The 16,365-nt window shown below is 41.2% G+C and overlaps 1 protein-coding gene across 2 annotated transcripts in view; it reads right to left on the bottom strand.

Moving 5' to 3' along the window:
• Positions 1-15,769, bottom strand: part of LOC100560075 (voltage-dependent sodium channel SCN7A/9A-like) — a 148,997-nt gene extending 133,228 nt beyond the window's left edge. For both annotated transcript variants that reach the window (XM_062969208.1, XM_062969209.1), the window contains exon 1: positions 15,493-15,769. The gene's annotated coding sequence lies outside the window, so the exon portion shown is untranslated. The remainder of the gene's footprint in view (positions 1-15,492) is intronic.
• Positions 15,770-16,365: the final 596 nt, after the last annotated feature.

Below are 16,365 nucleotides of genomic sequence, written 5' to 3'. Positions count from 1 at the left end.
GATAAAATTAAATTATACTAAGAGCCAGTAGTCGAAGGACATATTTTTGGAAATGTCAGGAGAAAAGAGTATTAACTGTCATACGGAATGAAAAATGTAGTAATTTTCTTTTAAAGGCTCTTAGAAATCCAGCCCCTGTAATATCTTTCTGGAGTGACCAAGGCTAACATTGTCTAAACATGGGAACATACAATAAAATAGTGAAGGGTTGCATATCCATTAGCTAAGGATTTTTCCCTCTCTTTTTGCAACTAATGTAATTGCCTTTAAGCACAGGTTCCACATTTCTTCAATTATTTATGATGTGAAAGGCTTCTTTCATTTATCGTACGTGTCTTCAGTCTAAGTGACTGGTGGAAGGACTATTGGCAAAAGTTTCCCACATCACTCTTACACCCTCTTGATATTGAAAACCCATAATGGGAAGAATGCTGGGTGGAGAGGAAAGAGAAAAATAAAGTATCTGAGTGTTTTATAAGTTTGCTTGGGGCCAATTTCTTGGAAATACAGATCCAACACTACTGGCATGGTGCTCAGAGGCAATTCAAGATTCACCATCTGGGAAACAAAGATAAAAGGAGGAAATCCCATTTAATAATACACACCCACCATGCTACACATAGGGAATAAAGATCTATGCCTTCATTTTTTTTATTTGAGGTATAGACACCCCGGATCATAAGAGATCACATAACTCCAGTGCTATTTGGTAAGTTTCATTACCTTGAGACTTAGGGTGCATCAACACAGTAGACGTAATGCAGTTTGACACTACTTGAACTCCCATGGTTCACTGCTATGGAATCACAAAGTCTTTTGCCTTGTATCAAAAGAATGCTAGTTCCTTGCCTAAGTACAACCCCCATGATTCCACAGCATTGAGCTATGGGACTTCAAGTGGTGTTAAACTTCATTAATTATACAGGATAAATTCATCTCTGGTTTTAAGGCTGAACACCGTGGTGCTATATCTAATCCCAGAAAAGTTTCAGCACTTAGGACAGCTCCTGAAATCCAGTCTGAAACCCTGGATTTCAATGCCACCAGCTGCCAAAAATAACCCTCTCTTTTCCCCTCCTTCTCCCCCATCATTATCTGCCATATAGAGGCTATTCCTCCTGCTGAGGAGTTACTTCTCCTTTGCCTGGTGAACTGTGACTGATTACACTGATTATGCATGTAACAAAATTTGAAAAATGTTCTGTTCCTTGTTTGAAAGTGTCATTTCCTGTTTAATTATGGGGTACTTACTTTGGAAGTAATTGCTATACTCCAGAAACTTTTTTTGTGGCTGCCACAAACTATGCTGAATTGGTTGAGACTCTATGTCAGGGGTCCCCAAACTAAGGCCCGGGGGCCGGATGCGGCCCATCAAAGCCATTTATCCGGTCCCCACGGCACAAGGGCAGAAGGGGGTTGGGCTAAATGACCCAATGGTCTCTTCTTCTCTTACAATCCTTATTATTATTATTATTATTATTATTATTATTATTATTATTATTATTATTATTATGAAATACAACAAGATGAGTCCACAGCAGACATTCTGCTGGCTGTTGTACTGGATCACACGCCGGACACTTCCCAAGTGCCTAGGACTGTGTGATATATCGGCGAATAATGCGTGCAGATCCCAGTAAGGTAGCCTTCTGCAGCTGGCAGGTGGTAATTTTGTCAGCACCGATTGTGTTTAAGTGCAGGCTAAGGCCTTTAGGCACTGCACCCAGTGTGCCGATCACCACTGGGACCACCTTGACTGGCTTGTGCCAGAGTCTTTGTAATTCGATCTTTAAATCCTCATATCGTGTCAGCTTTTCCAGTTGTTTCTCCTCAATCCTGCTGTCACCTTGGATTGCAACATTGACAATCCGTACTTTGTTTTTAACCCAATTGTGAGGTCAGGAGTATTGTGTTCCAAAACCCTGTGTTGTTGTTATTATTATTATTATTATTATTATTATTATTAACATTGAGGCTGGGTGGCCATCTGTCAGGGATGCTTTGCTTGTGCTTTCAGTGCACAAAGGCAGAAGGGGATTGGACTCAATGGCCCAAAGGGTCTCTTCCAACCCTCTTTATTATTATTATTATTATTATTATTATTATTATTATTATTATTATTAATTATATTGCTCGGTGGCCTACTATAGTCCAGCCCTCCAACAGTCCAAGGGATCGTGAACTGGCCCCTCATTTAAAAAGTTTGGGGACCCCTGCTCTATGTGATATTCATTGAAAAACTATAGCAAAATGTGCTGCATGATATCCTGCAAAAATAAGGTTTTTGCAGTTTAATAAACATTTTCCATGATTTTATGATAGAACCAATTAGGAAATGACATTTATAACCCAGGAACAAAAATTGTTTTATATAGTGTTACTAGCTGTGCCCGGCCACGCGTTGCTGTGGCAAAGTATGGTGGTATGGGAGATAAAGTATTGAGGAATTGGTGGTGGTTAAGGTAAAGGTAAAGGTTTTCCCCTGACATTAAGCCCAGTCATGTATGATTCTGAGGGTTGGTGCTCATCTCCATTTCTAAGCCGAAGAGCCGACGTTGTCCGTAGACTCCTCCAAGGTCATGTGGCATGACTGCATGGAGCGGCGTTACCTTCCTGCCGGAGCAGTACCTATTGATGCACTCACATTTGCATGTTTTTGAACTTCTGGGTTGGCAGAAGCTGGGGCTAACAGTGGGGGCTCTCTCCGGTCCAATTCAAACCTGCGGCCTTTCGGTCCAGAAGTTCAGCAGCTCAGCGCTTTAACACGCTGCGCCATCAGGGGATATTATTTCCTAAAGGTTGTGAATATACAATATTTCTGATTGGTTTTTTTTGTCTGTTGGAGGCAAAATGATTAGGATGTAATGGCTTGCAGCTTTAAAGCCTGGTTGTTTCCTCCCTGAGTGAATTTTTTGTTGGGAGGTGTTAGCTGGCCCTGATTGTTTCCTGTCTGGAATTCCCTTGTTTTCAGAGTGGTGTTGTTTGCGATATTTTATGTGTTTCTACTGTCTGTGGCCCTGAGAAAACAGAGGATTTGCCAGACTTTGATGATGGGAATACTTTGTTGGGAGGTGTTAGCTGGCCCTGATTGTTTCCTGTGTGGAATTCCCCTGTTTATTTACTGTCCTGGTTTTAGAGATTATATTGTTCTACATTATTCTATCCCAGTAATTATTTCATATTAAAGTAGAATCTCACTTATCCAAGATTCGCTTATACAATGTTCTGGATTATCCAAGGCAGTCTGCCTTTTCATAATCAATGTTTGTGTAGTCAGTGTTTTAAATTCATTGTGATATTTTTGTGGTAAATTTGTAAATACAGTACAGTAGAGTCTCACTTATCCAACATAAACGGGCCGGCAGAACGTTGGATAAGCGAATATGTTGGATAATAAGGAGGGATTAAGGATAACCCTATTAAACATCAAATTAAGTTATGATTTTACAAATTAAGCAGAAAACATCATGTTAGAAAACAAATTTGGCAGAAAAAGTGGTTCAATACACAGTAATGCTATGTAGTAATTACTGTATTTATGAATTTAGCACCAAAATATTAATGAAAGCATTGACTACAAAAATGCGTTGGATAATCCAGATCGTTGGATAAGCGAGTGTTGGATAAGTGAGACTCTACTGTAATTACTACATAGTATTACTGCGCATGGAACTACTTTTTCTGTCAAATTTGTTGTTTAATATGATGTTTTGGTGCTTAATTTGTTTAATCAGCTTTACCTGAATCCCTTCTTATTATCCAACATATTCACTTATCCTGCCGGCCTGTTTATGTTGGATAAGTGAGAGTCTACTGTACATTGATAATCTTAAATTATCTGCTTAGAACTGGATTATATGAGGCCCCTTCTTCACAGCTGTATAAAATGCACACTGAAGTGGATTATATAGCAGTGTGGAGTCAGGATAATCCAGTGCAAAGCAGATAATATAAGATACTAAATGGGTTATCTAACTGTGTGGAAGGGCCTTGAGTCTACACTGCCATATAATCCCGTGCAAATTAGATAATCTGTGGAAGAAGCCTAAGTTAGGCCTAAGTGTGCCTGTCCCCTAACTGAACCCTGGCTGTCCCTTTGCTAACAGGCTGGTTGCTAGGCGACCAAGTGGGCAGAGATTAGCCCTCTAAACTGGCAGCAATTGGATAAAAAACAGTTATTGCTCTCCCTCTAATTAGGACTTTATTTTTCTTTTCTTTTTGTTGTATCAACCTTGAGGCATGGATGATGGGTTGTGTTGTCAAATTTTGAGGTTGGGGGGCCTGTACTTTTGTTGTTTTGTGAGTTGCCGTGATGCCATCACTCTTTTATATATATAGATCAGTGAGAGGCACACTGACAAAAAGACTTCATTTTCAGTTCTTAGCTAAACACATGGGAGAAAGAGATTTGGCTTGGAACTACTCTTGGTGTATTGAGTATTGTGTATGAAAGTGAAGATGTACTAACTCCACATCCATTAGCAGGAATACTTTTCAAATACCCAAACATAGATTAAGCTGCCTTCAGTTGCAAACTGGGGGAAAATGAAATATTAACAACAGTAACAATAATATCTAAATATTTCTGGAGGATCCTTATCCTTTTGAAGAAGAATTTGGAGATGGGCTTGCCTTGGGATTTGACTTTTGCTTCTGAGAATATATTCCTAGAGAAGTGTTTTCCCATTTCCTTTTCACACATGGCATCTACTACCTTTAAGTCATTTACGAGAACTTTTTCACACCATATAATTATAGTGATATGATTCCACTTTAACTGACATAACATCCTATAGAACCCTGGAATTTGTAGTTTGCTGAGGCAGAAGAACTATTTAGCTGATAATTCTAAATGTGTATTGTGTTCAATGCACCTGCCAATTTATGGCAGCCCCATGGATTTCATAGGATTGTATTTGGCAAGGAAAACATAGAGGTAGTTTCACCAGTTCCTTCTTCTGACATATTGCCTACAGAATTTGGAAGACGTTAGTGATCTCCCATGCAGGCCCACAGCACCTGGTATTTGTGGTGATCTCCTATTCAAAGACTAACCTGGACTGAAGCCATTTTAGTGTCCATGATCAGATAGCTGGTGCCTTCTGCAAATTCCAGCTTAAGATGGTGTCATGATAGTTAAACTAGTATAATAGTGTAACAACTAGGAAGTGTGAAAAGACCCTGGTTAAAACCATAGAGTTGGAAGAGACCAAAAGGGCCATTCAGTCCAATGTCCTGCCCTGCAGGAACACACAATCAAAGCACTCTTCACAGATAGTCATCCAGGCTAATAAACTCCTTAAAGAACCTTTCTGATATTGGAAGCTAAGCAGAATTAATCCTGGTTAATACATTGATGAGAAGCTGTCAATGGGGGATTATAGTTTGCAGAGGTACTTGAGTTCTTTAGCTGAGAATTCTAAATATCTCACTTAAAAGTATTTAAGTGAGGTATTGCATAGTATTAACAGGGTGGCGCAGCGGATTAAACCACTTAGCTGCTGAACTTGCTGACTGAAAGATTGGCAGTTTGAATCCAGGGAGTGTTCAGTTCAGCAATTTATTACGGTCTATGACCAGAATATATGGAAATGGGCACAGGTGCCCGAAAAGGGGAATCGCAGTTCCCATAAAAGTCAGATAAATCCAGGGAGTGGAATGAGTGCCCCGCTGTTAGCCCCAGCTTCTGCCAACCTAGCAGTTCGAAAACATGCAAATGTGAGTAGATCAACAGGTACTGCTCTGGCGGGAAGGTAATGATGTTCCATGCAGTCATGCCGGCCACATTACCTTGGAAGTGGAGATGAGCACCAACCCCCAGAGTCAGACACAACTAGATTTAATGTCAGGTGAAAACCTTTACCTTTACCTACCTTTACGTATTGCATAGGACCTCAGTTAAAGTGGAATCATAGTACTATTAACTGTGTAATGTGAAAAAGCTCCAGGCACACCTTTTTTCCTCTCAAAAGTAAGGCTAATGAAAAGGACATTTAGTACATTAATCTTATCAAGGGCACATCAACTGTAATATACACTGGAAAGAACCAAGGGCAGGTAGAGCAGAGGGGAAGTGCTCTTATATATCATTTACATGGACGGCTACCATTCCTCAAGGCTACAAACCAAAGTGCTGAAGAGGGCTCAAGCCTAACAAATGAGGCAGCTCGCTATTTCCCCCTAAGATACCATTACATTTGTCTTGATCTACAAAATTGTAAAATTCAGTCCTTGTTACGCAGACTACAAATCATGTGTAATCTTCTAACCTGTGATGTACATGATTGCTAACTATATTTCATTAAACAAGAGCAACAAATTCTTAGAACTGTTATTTGAAAACAGAGCCATGGAGCTGCTTGTGACTCAGCAGTTCTAACGCAATCCATGGTTACATCACATCAAAGTTAAATACTCTGCATCCAGCGTACAATCAAATTGAATAAAGGGAGTTCGCTTGTTTACAGAAAGCACAAAAAGAAACATCTTTTTGTGAGCTTTATGTTCTTTGTTTAACATAACATAGAGCGCAAACAGAGAAAGGCTTGAGAAAAAGTAGATCAAAATAAAGTTGGAAGAAGAAAGGAAAATGGACCTGATGTTTGTTGGGAAAGAGAGAAGAAAGCAAGCCCCCTCCCTCCAAAATGTTAGCATGCAGTTACCTGTCTGTTTGAGAAATAACAAAGCTTGTGCTTCTGTTTTAGAAGAAGACTTCAAGAGGATACCATATTACCCCTTTCAAACCCTCTCTGCTTAGTCAGAATCCCATACCATGGGGTACATGACTGGGAAACACTGTAATTATGATTAGACTACAATTCCTTCAGCATGATCAATAATAATAATAATAATAAGAAGGAGAAGAAGAAGAAGAAGAAGAAGAAGAAGGAGAAGGAGAAAAAGAAGAAGAAGAAGAATGAACATGCAAAGATACTGTGGGACTTCCGAATCCAGACTGACAAAGTTCTGGAACACAACACACCAGACATCACAGTTGTGGAAAAGAAAAAGGTTTGGATCATTGATGTTGCCATCCCAGGTGACAGTCGCATTGACGAAAAACAACAGGAAAAACTCAGCCGCTATCAGGACCTCAAGATTGAACTTCAAAGACTCTGGCAGAAACCAGCGCAGGTGGTCCCGGTGGTGATGGGCACACTGGGTGCCATGCCAAAAGATCTCAGCCAGCATTTGGAAACAATAGACATTGACAACATTACGATCTACCAACTGCAAAAGGCCACCCTGCTGGGATCTGCACGCATCATCCGAAAATACATCACACAGTCCTAGACAGTTGGGAAGTGTTCGACTTTGATTTTGTGATACGAAATCCAGCATATCTATCTTGTTTGCTGTGTCATAATAAAATAATAATAATAATAATAATAATAATAATAACAACAACAACAACAACAACAGCGTTATTCTTATATTCCTCCCCATCTCCCCAAAGGAACTCAGGGCAGCTCACATGGGGACCAAGCCCTCCAATACATAATAAAATACAATCACATAAATACATTTAAAACATATAAACATAAAATCATAAAACATATAATGCATTGAAACATGCTCAAGCAATAACTAATAGTCAGGCAAAGTGAATATATTCCACTGGGGGCAAGGCAAATGTTGTCTGTGTACAATATCTTATAAACCTCTACTGAATGAACTGGAAGAAGAACAGTAACTGGGTCTAGGTGAAGGTAAAGGACAGTCGTCAATTTATGCCAATTTAATCAAACACACATTTAAATAGCCAGGTTTTCAGATGTTTAAGGAATGTGGCCAGGGTGGGGGCTAGTCTAATTTTTCTTGGGAGGGAGTTCCAGAAAACCAAAAGTAGAGCCATTGTAAGACAGTGATCCCAGAACCAAAACTTGGTAAATTATCAGACAATTACTATGAGAGGATCTAAACAAGGTAATCATTTGAAATTAACAAAACTGTTATAGTGAATTACTATTACACAATAAAGTAGTTGGACTCCAATATAAATTTTTAAAAATTATATTCCACAAAAATGTAAATTCTCCCACAGGGAGTTCTTGAGTTACAAACATCCCACTTAGAAACAACTCATAGTTAAGAATGGGGGTTAGACAACAGGAGATAAATCCACCACTCAAATGTGAAATCCATGCCTGAAAGAGTTATCATGGGGAAAAGCTGTCTCCACTGAAACTTTCTCACTGATCCTTGTTTCCACAAATTTTCAAAATCCAATTGTCGCTGGGATAGCAAGTGAAGTGAAATCTGAATAGGATCACAGGCAGCAAAACAAACACCACAAAGGTGTTAACCCTTCCCTGTGCTATCCAAAGCTTATAGGGAAGGGTTAACACACACACACAGCTTAAGTTATACTTAAAAGTGTACCTGTTCCAACTTACATACAAATTCAACTTAAGAACCAATCTACAGAACCTATCTTGTTCGTAACCCGGGGACTTCCTGTAAACAATATGATTAAAAAGTGTTGTTTAATAAACTGATCAAATATTGTCAAGGTTAAGTATTAACTTTAAAAATATTTTTAAATTTTCAGCAGATTGAATTATAACTTGCTATAGAAGCCAAGCACAAAATAATGTGACCTGAGCTCCCCACCCAAATAAAACTGTTCCTTTGAACCCATAATTTTGTATTCCAGCAGATTACTCACAGCAGATTTCCGCTCTCCCTATACTGGCAAATTCTTTCCCACAAATCTCTCCTTGTGCCAGCTGACTTACAGTCAAACTCTTTTTCAAACTCTCTTTCTGCCCAAATCATAGATCTCCATCTCTCTGTGCCAGCAAACCTGCACATACTTATGTGTGTCCCAGCCAAGCCAAAAAAAATTGTAATGGGATGGAAAAATGAATAGGGATACCAAAAAGATCAAACAAAGAAGAGGAAAAGCAGGTGGATAGGTCATAAGGACAAAGGAGGCTGCTCTGAGTCCCCTTCAGGGTGAGAAGGGCGGGATGTAAATACAGTAAATAATGCTTATACTGTTGGATCACAAATTTCTCTGCCAGCCAATTGTTCTTCATGTCCCCTATTCAGGGCCATAGCCAAAAAAAAATGGGGGGGGGGGGGTTTGAAACTTTTTTTTAGGAAATTAATAAGAGTGGTCCCATAACGCAAAATAATTTAGAAATCAGGCTCCATCAATAAACTTCAGTATCAATCTGTAAAGCAGTTCCACTTGAAGGGTGAAGACAACGCAGAAACACACATTTAAATTGCCAGGTTTTCAACTTAATCAACTTTTTATTTTTACTCTGTGCAAAATTTGCATGTTGTTGATTTGTACAGAAACAGCATTTTCCATATAGGAAACAGCTTTTTCTGTACCAAACAATGTTCCTGTAAAAATCCTGTTTCCTGTGCAGAAAATGCTGGGGGGGGGGGGGGGTGTTGGACAGGCTTCAAAAACTGTGTGGTTTTCAAAGACTTTAGTGCAGTGAAAAGGAAATGGTTAAAGTTACTCATTGCATCCTTCAAGAAGTAAATTAGAGAAGAATTATTTCCCTAATCAGGAGGAAAATGGATTTTTATTTCAAGTTGTATAGTGTATGTGTTGCCCTGAGAAAAACCATTCCCAGACATTAAGATCTTAATCCAGTAAATTGTATCTTCAGTGATACTTCTTGATAGACTTTTTGGAAAATGTAGGATAGAAGAAAACAAGAGCAGCTCTGCTGGACCAGATCAGAGGCCTGCTTAGTCCAGCTGCTCCATAGGGAGCACACAAACAAGACAATCAGGTCCTTCTCAAGTTATCTGATGCAGCTGGCCAGCAGTTCATTTCCCAATGCTGCAAGGACTGGTGCCGAAGTTGTCCCATATTATTACTGCATTAGCAAAGTTTCCTGGAAACTCACTAAAGACTGCCAGTTGATAACTCTTGGATTGGCACTGGTCCATAGACCATCTGAGTAGTATGGATGTAGGCAACAAACGTGGAGGTAGTATGTAGGCAACAGTTAAATGCATTACATTGAGAATATTGATTAAACATTTGTGATGACATTATGGTTAAGCATAAAAGCCCTGTGGAAGAAGAAGCCAATACTGTGAGTATAGTCCTAGATTTCCTATCAACATGCCCAATATTGTTTTAAGGAACCTATATGTGAGCAGACAACATAATCAGGATGCCTCTATGCATACAAGTTACTTCCTAGGCATCACAAGTTACATCTGCTGATAAACTGTATATATTCGAGTATAAGCCTAGTTTTTCAGCCCTTTTTTAGGACTGGAAAAAAACCTCCTCGGCTTATACTCGAGTGAGGGCCCTGGTGGGTTTATATTCAGATCGGCTTATACTCAAGTATATATGGTATATTTATTATTTTTCTCTATTATTATTGGTATTGTTACATTTATTATTTTTCTCTATTAATTATTATTATTACATTTATTATTTTACTCTATTATTGTTGTTACTTTTACATTTATTTAACTCTATTTTTATTATTACTAATACATTTATTATTTTACTCTACCGGTATTTATTATTACATGTATTATTTTACTCTATTTATTATTATTATTATTACATGTATTATTTTACTCTATTATTATTAAAAGGATACATAAGCACATTTACATTGAAGAAGATGAAAATAATTTAATCAGAGTTGAACAGTCATATCTTAAATTACAATTTGATGTAAAGATTCAAAAACATTTAAACTACTGATGCCTTAATTAATGTAATTTTATTGGTATTTCAGCTTATACTGGAGTCATTGTTTTCCCAGTTTTTTTGTGGTAAAATTAGGTGCCTTGGCTTATATCCGGGTCAGCTTATACTTGAGTATATATGGTATTTTTTTCTATTCCATTACTTATATCAGAGCCTTGACACAGGAGCATCCTATTCAAAAGAGCAGACACATACACACTGATATCTGTGAGTATATCTGCACCAGGTGGAGCCCCTGGTGGCATAGTGGGCTAAACCGCTGAGCTGCTGAACTAGCTGACTGAAAGGTCGGAGGTTTGAATTTGGGGAGAGGAGTGAGCTCCCACTGTTAGCCCCAGCTTCTTCCAACATAGCAGTTCGAAAACATGCAAATGTGAGTAGATCGATAGGTACAGCTTCCGCGGGAAGGTAATGGCGCTCCATGCAGTCATGCTGGCTGCATGATCTAGGAGGTGTCTACGGACAACGGCGGCTCTTCAGCTTAGAAATTGAGATGAGCACCAACCCCCAGCGATGGACACAACAAGACTTAATGTCAGGGGAAACCTTTACCTTTACTATCTACACCAGGCATAGGCAAACTTCGGCCCTCCAGGTGTTTTGGACTTCAACTCCCAGAAATCTCAGTCAGCTTACTGTCTGTTAGGAATTGTGGGTGTTGAAGTCCAAAACACCTGGGTGGCTGAAGTTTGCCCATGCCTGATGTACACTGTAAAACCAATGCAGTTTGACACCACTTTAATTGGAGCCTCTGGTGGCCTAGGGGATAAAAGCCTCGTGACTTGACGGTTGGGTTGCTGACCTGAAAGCTGCCAGGTTCGAATCCCACCTGGGGAGAGTGCGGATGAGCTCCCTCTATCAGCTCCAGCTCCATGCGGGGACATGAGAGAAGCCTCCCACAAGGATGGTAAAAACATCAAAACATCCGGGCGTCCCCTGGGCAACGTCCTTGCAGACGGCCAATTCTCTCACTCCGGTTTACTCCTGACACTGAAAAAAACCAACACTTTAATTGGCATGGCTCACTGTAAAGGAATTCCAGGATTGTGAGTTTAGTGGGGCATCACCACTCTTTGGAAGGGAATGTTAAAAACCCTGAAAAACTACAGTTCCCATGATTCCATAGCACTGAGCCAACTACACTCTACAGTGTAGAGTCTCTGTGTTTACTTAAAATTACAGAAAAGAGCAAGAGGCAGGCAGTCTGCAAGAATTATAACACTACAGCAAAACAGCACTTTAAAAAAGACAACACACCTATCATTCTAAACGTGGTCAACTATAATGGATTAACAGGATATAAAACCATGAAAACTTCCAACCCGGCTACCTTGGTTAGCCAGAATTGCCAGCTTTATGGGAGACCCGATTACAAGGCAGTGAGCACTTCTAAGTCTTGCTCAATTTTAAGCAAAACTAAAAATAAATAAAGGTGCTCCATGCAGTCATGCTGGCCACATGACCTGGAGATGTCTATGGACAACGCCGGCTCTTCGGCCTAGAAATGGAGATGAGCACGAACCCCCAGAGTCGGTCACGACTGGTCTTAACGTCAGGGGAAACCTTTACCTTTAAAAATAAATATAAACTAAAATATATTTATTATTTATTTATTACAATATTTATATCGCCCTTCTCACCCAACAGGGGACTCAGGGTGGCTTACAATAAAACGTATATATAAAAATTGTAAAATATACAGGTGATGTTGCTGGGTGTGCACATCTGGAATACTAAAATCAATGTATACTGCACTGATTCCAGACTTAAAGGCGAGCAGTACTTTCAACTCTTAGCCTGACTGAGTGAGAAAGAAAGGATGCTGCCTCCTGCTCCTTTGCTGTTGTCATTCCCATCTTGTGTCGGCAGAGGTCTTCCAGGAAACATAGTCACCAGACGCTTAGCAACCAGCAGGGAAGGCAAAGGGATAGACGTGCTCCACCTGTCCCCAAACCTTAATATCCATCCGTCCATCTGGTACAGATGGAGCTATGGAGGCATTTGTAGAAAACTTTCTGTTTCAAACAAAACCCCATCCAAATCTACCTGACTTTCACAGTATTTCCAAGGTTTAGGGAGGGGAAAAGATAAAAAAAAGACCTTGCAAAAGCTACAACTGCTCTGAGTCACCCTGTGGAGAGAGGGAGGTCTATAAATAAATATTGATTATTTATTATTTCAACACCCATTTTTCCATAGCGTTACACCATAGCAGTTCAAGTGCTGTCAAAGCGCATTAATCAACAGTGTAGGGGCATTTCCATTAGGAAGTGAGAAAGGAAAAGATCACAAAGAAGGATTCCAACATGTGCTTTTGGAGAGGCGAAAGGTGTGCCTATAGGACAGAATTATTGCATTTTGACACCACTTGAACCTGTCATGGTTCCACGCTATAGGATCCTGGGAGTTGTAGTTTGCTGAGGCACAGCATTAAGCCATCCATGACAGCTCAAGGGCTATCAATATGCATTAACAGTTAAAATGCACCCTGGGTTTGGGAAGGGAAATGGGAAAAGTGTTGTCAAAGACTTTCATGGCCAGAATCACTGGGTTGCTGTGAGTTTTCCGGGCTGTATGATCATATTCCAGAAGCATTCTCTCCTGATGTTTTCCCACATCTATGACAGGCATCCTCAGAGGTTATGAGGTCTGTTGGAAACTAGGCAAGTGAAGGTTATATATCTGTGGAAGGTCCAGGGTGGGAGAAAGAACTCTTGTCTGTTTGAGGCATCTGTCAGGGGTGCTTTGAATGAGATTTTCCTACTTCTTGCAGGGAGTTGGACTGGATGGCCCGTGAGGTCTCTTCCATCTCTACGATTCTATGATTCTATGAGGCAAGTGTGAACATTGCAATTAGCCACCTTGATTAGCATTGAAAAGCCTTTCAGCTTCAACGCCTGGCTGATTCCTGCCCGGGGGAATCCTTTGTTGGGAGGTGTTAGCTGGCCCTGATTGATTCATGACTAGAATTTCTCTGTTTTCTGGGTGTTGTTCTTTCTTTACTGTCCTGATTTTAGAGTTTTTTTAAAAATAATTTTTATTAGAAAGAATGTATTTACATAGAATAAAATATGGGTTGGGGTTGGATAGTATGAGGGAAAAGAAGGAAAAGGGAGAGGAGAGAGAAAAGGAAAAAAGGAAGAGGGGAGAGGAGAACAAGAGAGGAAAAAATAGGTAATAAGGGCGTGGGGGATTTTAGCGTTTTTTAATACTGAGGATGCCTGCAATAGATGTGGGTGAAATGTCAGGAGAGAATGCTTCTGGAACATGGCCACACAGCCCGGTTAACTCTCAGCAACCCAGAAATGGGAAAGGATCAAAAGGAAAGATTCAAGGGCGTGCCTTAGGCTGCATCTACAGCAGCCATGGGCAAACTTCGGCCTTCCAGGTGCTTCAACTCCCACAATTCTTAGGAATTGTGGAAATCCAAAACACCTGGAGGGCCGAAGTTTGCCCATGCCTGTTTTACAGTATAGTTAAGGGTAAAGGTTTTCCCCTGACTTTAAGTCCAGTTGTGACCGACTCTGGGGGTTGGTGCTCATCTCCATTTGTAAGCCGAAGAGCCAGCGTTGTCCGTAGACACTTCCAAGGTCATGTGGCCGGCATGACTGCATGGATCGCCGTTACCTTCCTGCCGGAGCAGTACCTATTGATCTACTCACATTTGTATGCTTTCGAACTGCTAGGTTGGCAGGAGCTGGGGCTAACAGCAGGTGCTCATTCCGCTCCCGGGATTTGAACCTGGGACCTTTCGGTCTGCAAGTTCAGCAGCTCAGAGCTTTAACACACTGCGCCACCACCAGGGGCCACAGTATAGTTAACATGGCCCAATGCTATGGAAGCCTGGGATCTGTAGTTTTATAAACCCTTCTCTGCCCAAGAGGGCTGACGCTGTGGCCTGATCCAACTAATAATAATTATTATTATTATTATTATTTATATACCGCCCTATCCCCTCTGAGGACTCAGGGTGGTTTCCAACATAGCAAGGAAACCATACAACTTAAAACCATAGAACATAGTGGTGGAGACTCCTTCTTTGGAGGTTTTAAGCAGAGGCTGGATGGCCATCTGTCAAGGGTGCTTTGAATGGGATTTCCTACTTCTTGGCAAGAAGTTGGACTGGATAGCCCATGAGGTCTCTGCCAACTCTATGATTCTATGATCAACAAAATATAATACAATAACGAGCATAAGTACATAACATACAAATCAATCAAGAACGAATAACAAAATACAGTAGAGTCCCAGTGTTATGGTTGAGCCTTCGGGCTCTGATAATAGAAGAAGGGGGCATCCAAGACTCCAAGACTCGCTTATCCAAGACTCGCTTATCCAAGGTTCTGGATTATCCAAGGCATTTTTGTAGTCAATGTTTTCAATATATCATGATATTTTGGTGCTAAATTCGTAAATACAGTAATTACAACATAACATTACTGCGTATTGAACTACTTTTTCTGTCAAATTTGTTGTATAACATGATGTTTGGTGCTTAATTTGTAAAATCATAACATAATTTGATGTTTAATAGGCTTTTCCTTAATCCCTCCTTATTATCCAAGATATTTGCTTATCCATGGTTCTGCCGGCCGGTTTGGCTTGGATAAGTGAGACTCTACTGTACTACAAACTACAACTCCAGAGCACTGAGCCATGGCAGTTAAAGCGGTGCCATGTGGGATTAATTCTACAATGGAGATCTCCACTCCGAGTGTCCTCCCCTCAGTGTGTAGCACTACAATGAATAGAGGAAAAGAAGAGGAAGGCAAAGCAGCCGCACTTACTCGCTTCCATGCGCGGGAGTTTTCAGCCCAGCCACAAGTGAGCTCTCCTTCTCCTCGCCACCTGCCAGCTCCCCGACTTCCTTTCCCCCCAACCTGGGCGTTTAAAGTCCGGCTGCTCCTCAAAAGAAGGTTCCAATCGGGAGCGCGCGTCTCCTCTCCCTCCGCTTTGGCCCCGCCCGCACCCTGGGGACCAAGCCGCCCCTGGCGAAGGCGAGGCGAGGAGGCGAGGGCGCGGCTCTGCGGGGAGCGAGGCTGTCTGTCTGCGCTGGGCTCTCGCTCTCCCGGCAGGAGGAGGAGGAGGAAGCAGGCGAGGGGAGGGGGCTGCCAAGGCGGTGTCGGAGGGGCGTGGCCTCTCTTCGCGCCCTGGAAAGGAGAGAGAAGCGAACCACAGGGACGCCTGTTGAACCAGCCTCATAGGAGGCAAAGCACTATGCTGCCAAAGAAGCCCCTGCTTAAGGCATCCATCCAAACCTTCTATGGCCGAGTTGACCATATAGACCCCCTTTAGTGATGCAAGGCTGCACCATGAAAAGGGGCTCCCCCAATCAAAAATCTGGCAATTGAGCCAAATTGGGAGGAAACTTTTCCGATGTCAACAAAGAGGAAGTAGACCAAAGAATCATCTATAGCAGGGGTCCCCAAACTAAGGCCCGGGGGCCGGATGCGGCCCATCGAAGCTATTTATCTGGCCCCCACGGCACAAGGGCAGAAGCGGGTTGGACTAAATGACCCAAGGGGTCTCTTCTTCTCTTACAACCCTTATTATTATTATTAACATTGAGGCTAGGTGGCCATCTCTCAGGGGTGCTTTGCTTGTGCTTTTGGTGCACAGAGGCAGAAGGGGATTGGACTCAATGGCCCAAAGGGTCTCTT

The sequence above is a fragment of the Anolis carolinensis genome, chromosome 1 (genome assembly GCF_035594765.1).
Source record: "Anolis carolinensis isolate JA03-04 chromosome 1, rAnoCar3.1.pri, whole genome shotgun sequence".
NCBI classification, from domain to species: Eukaryota; Metazoa; Chordata; class Lepidosauria; order Squamata; family Dactyloidae; genus Anolis; species Anolis carolinensis.
Note: the sequence above shows the minus strand (reverse complement) of the source record. Positions and strands in the feature narration are given on the sequence as shown.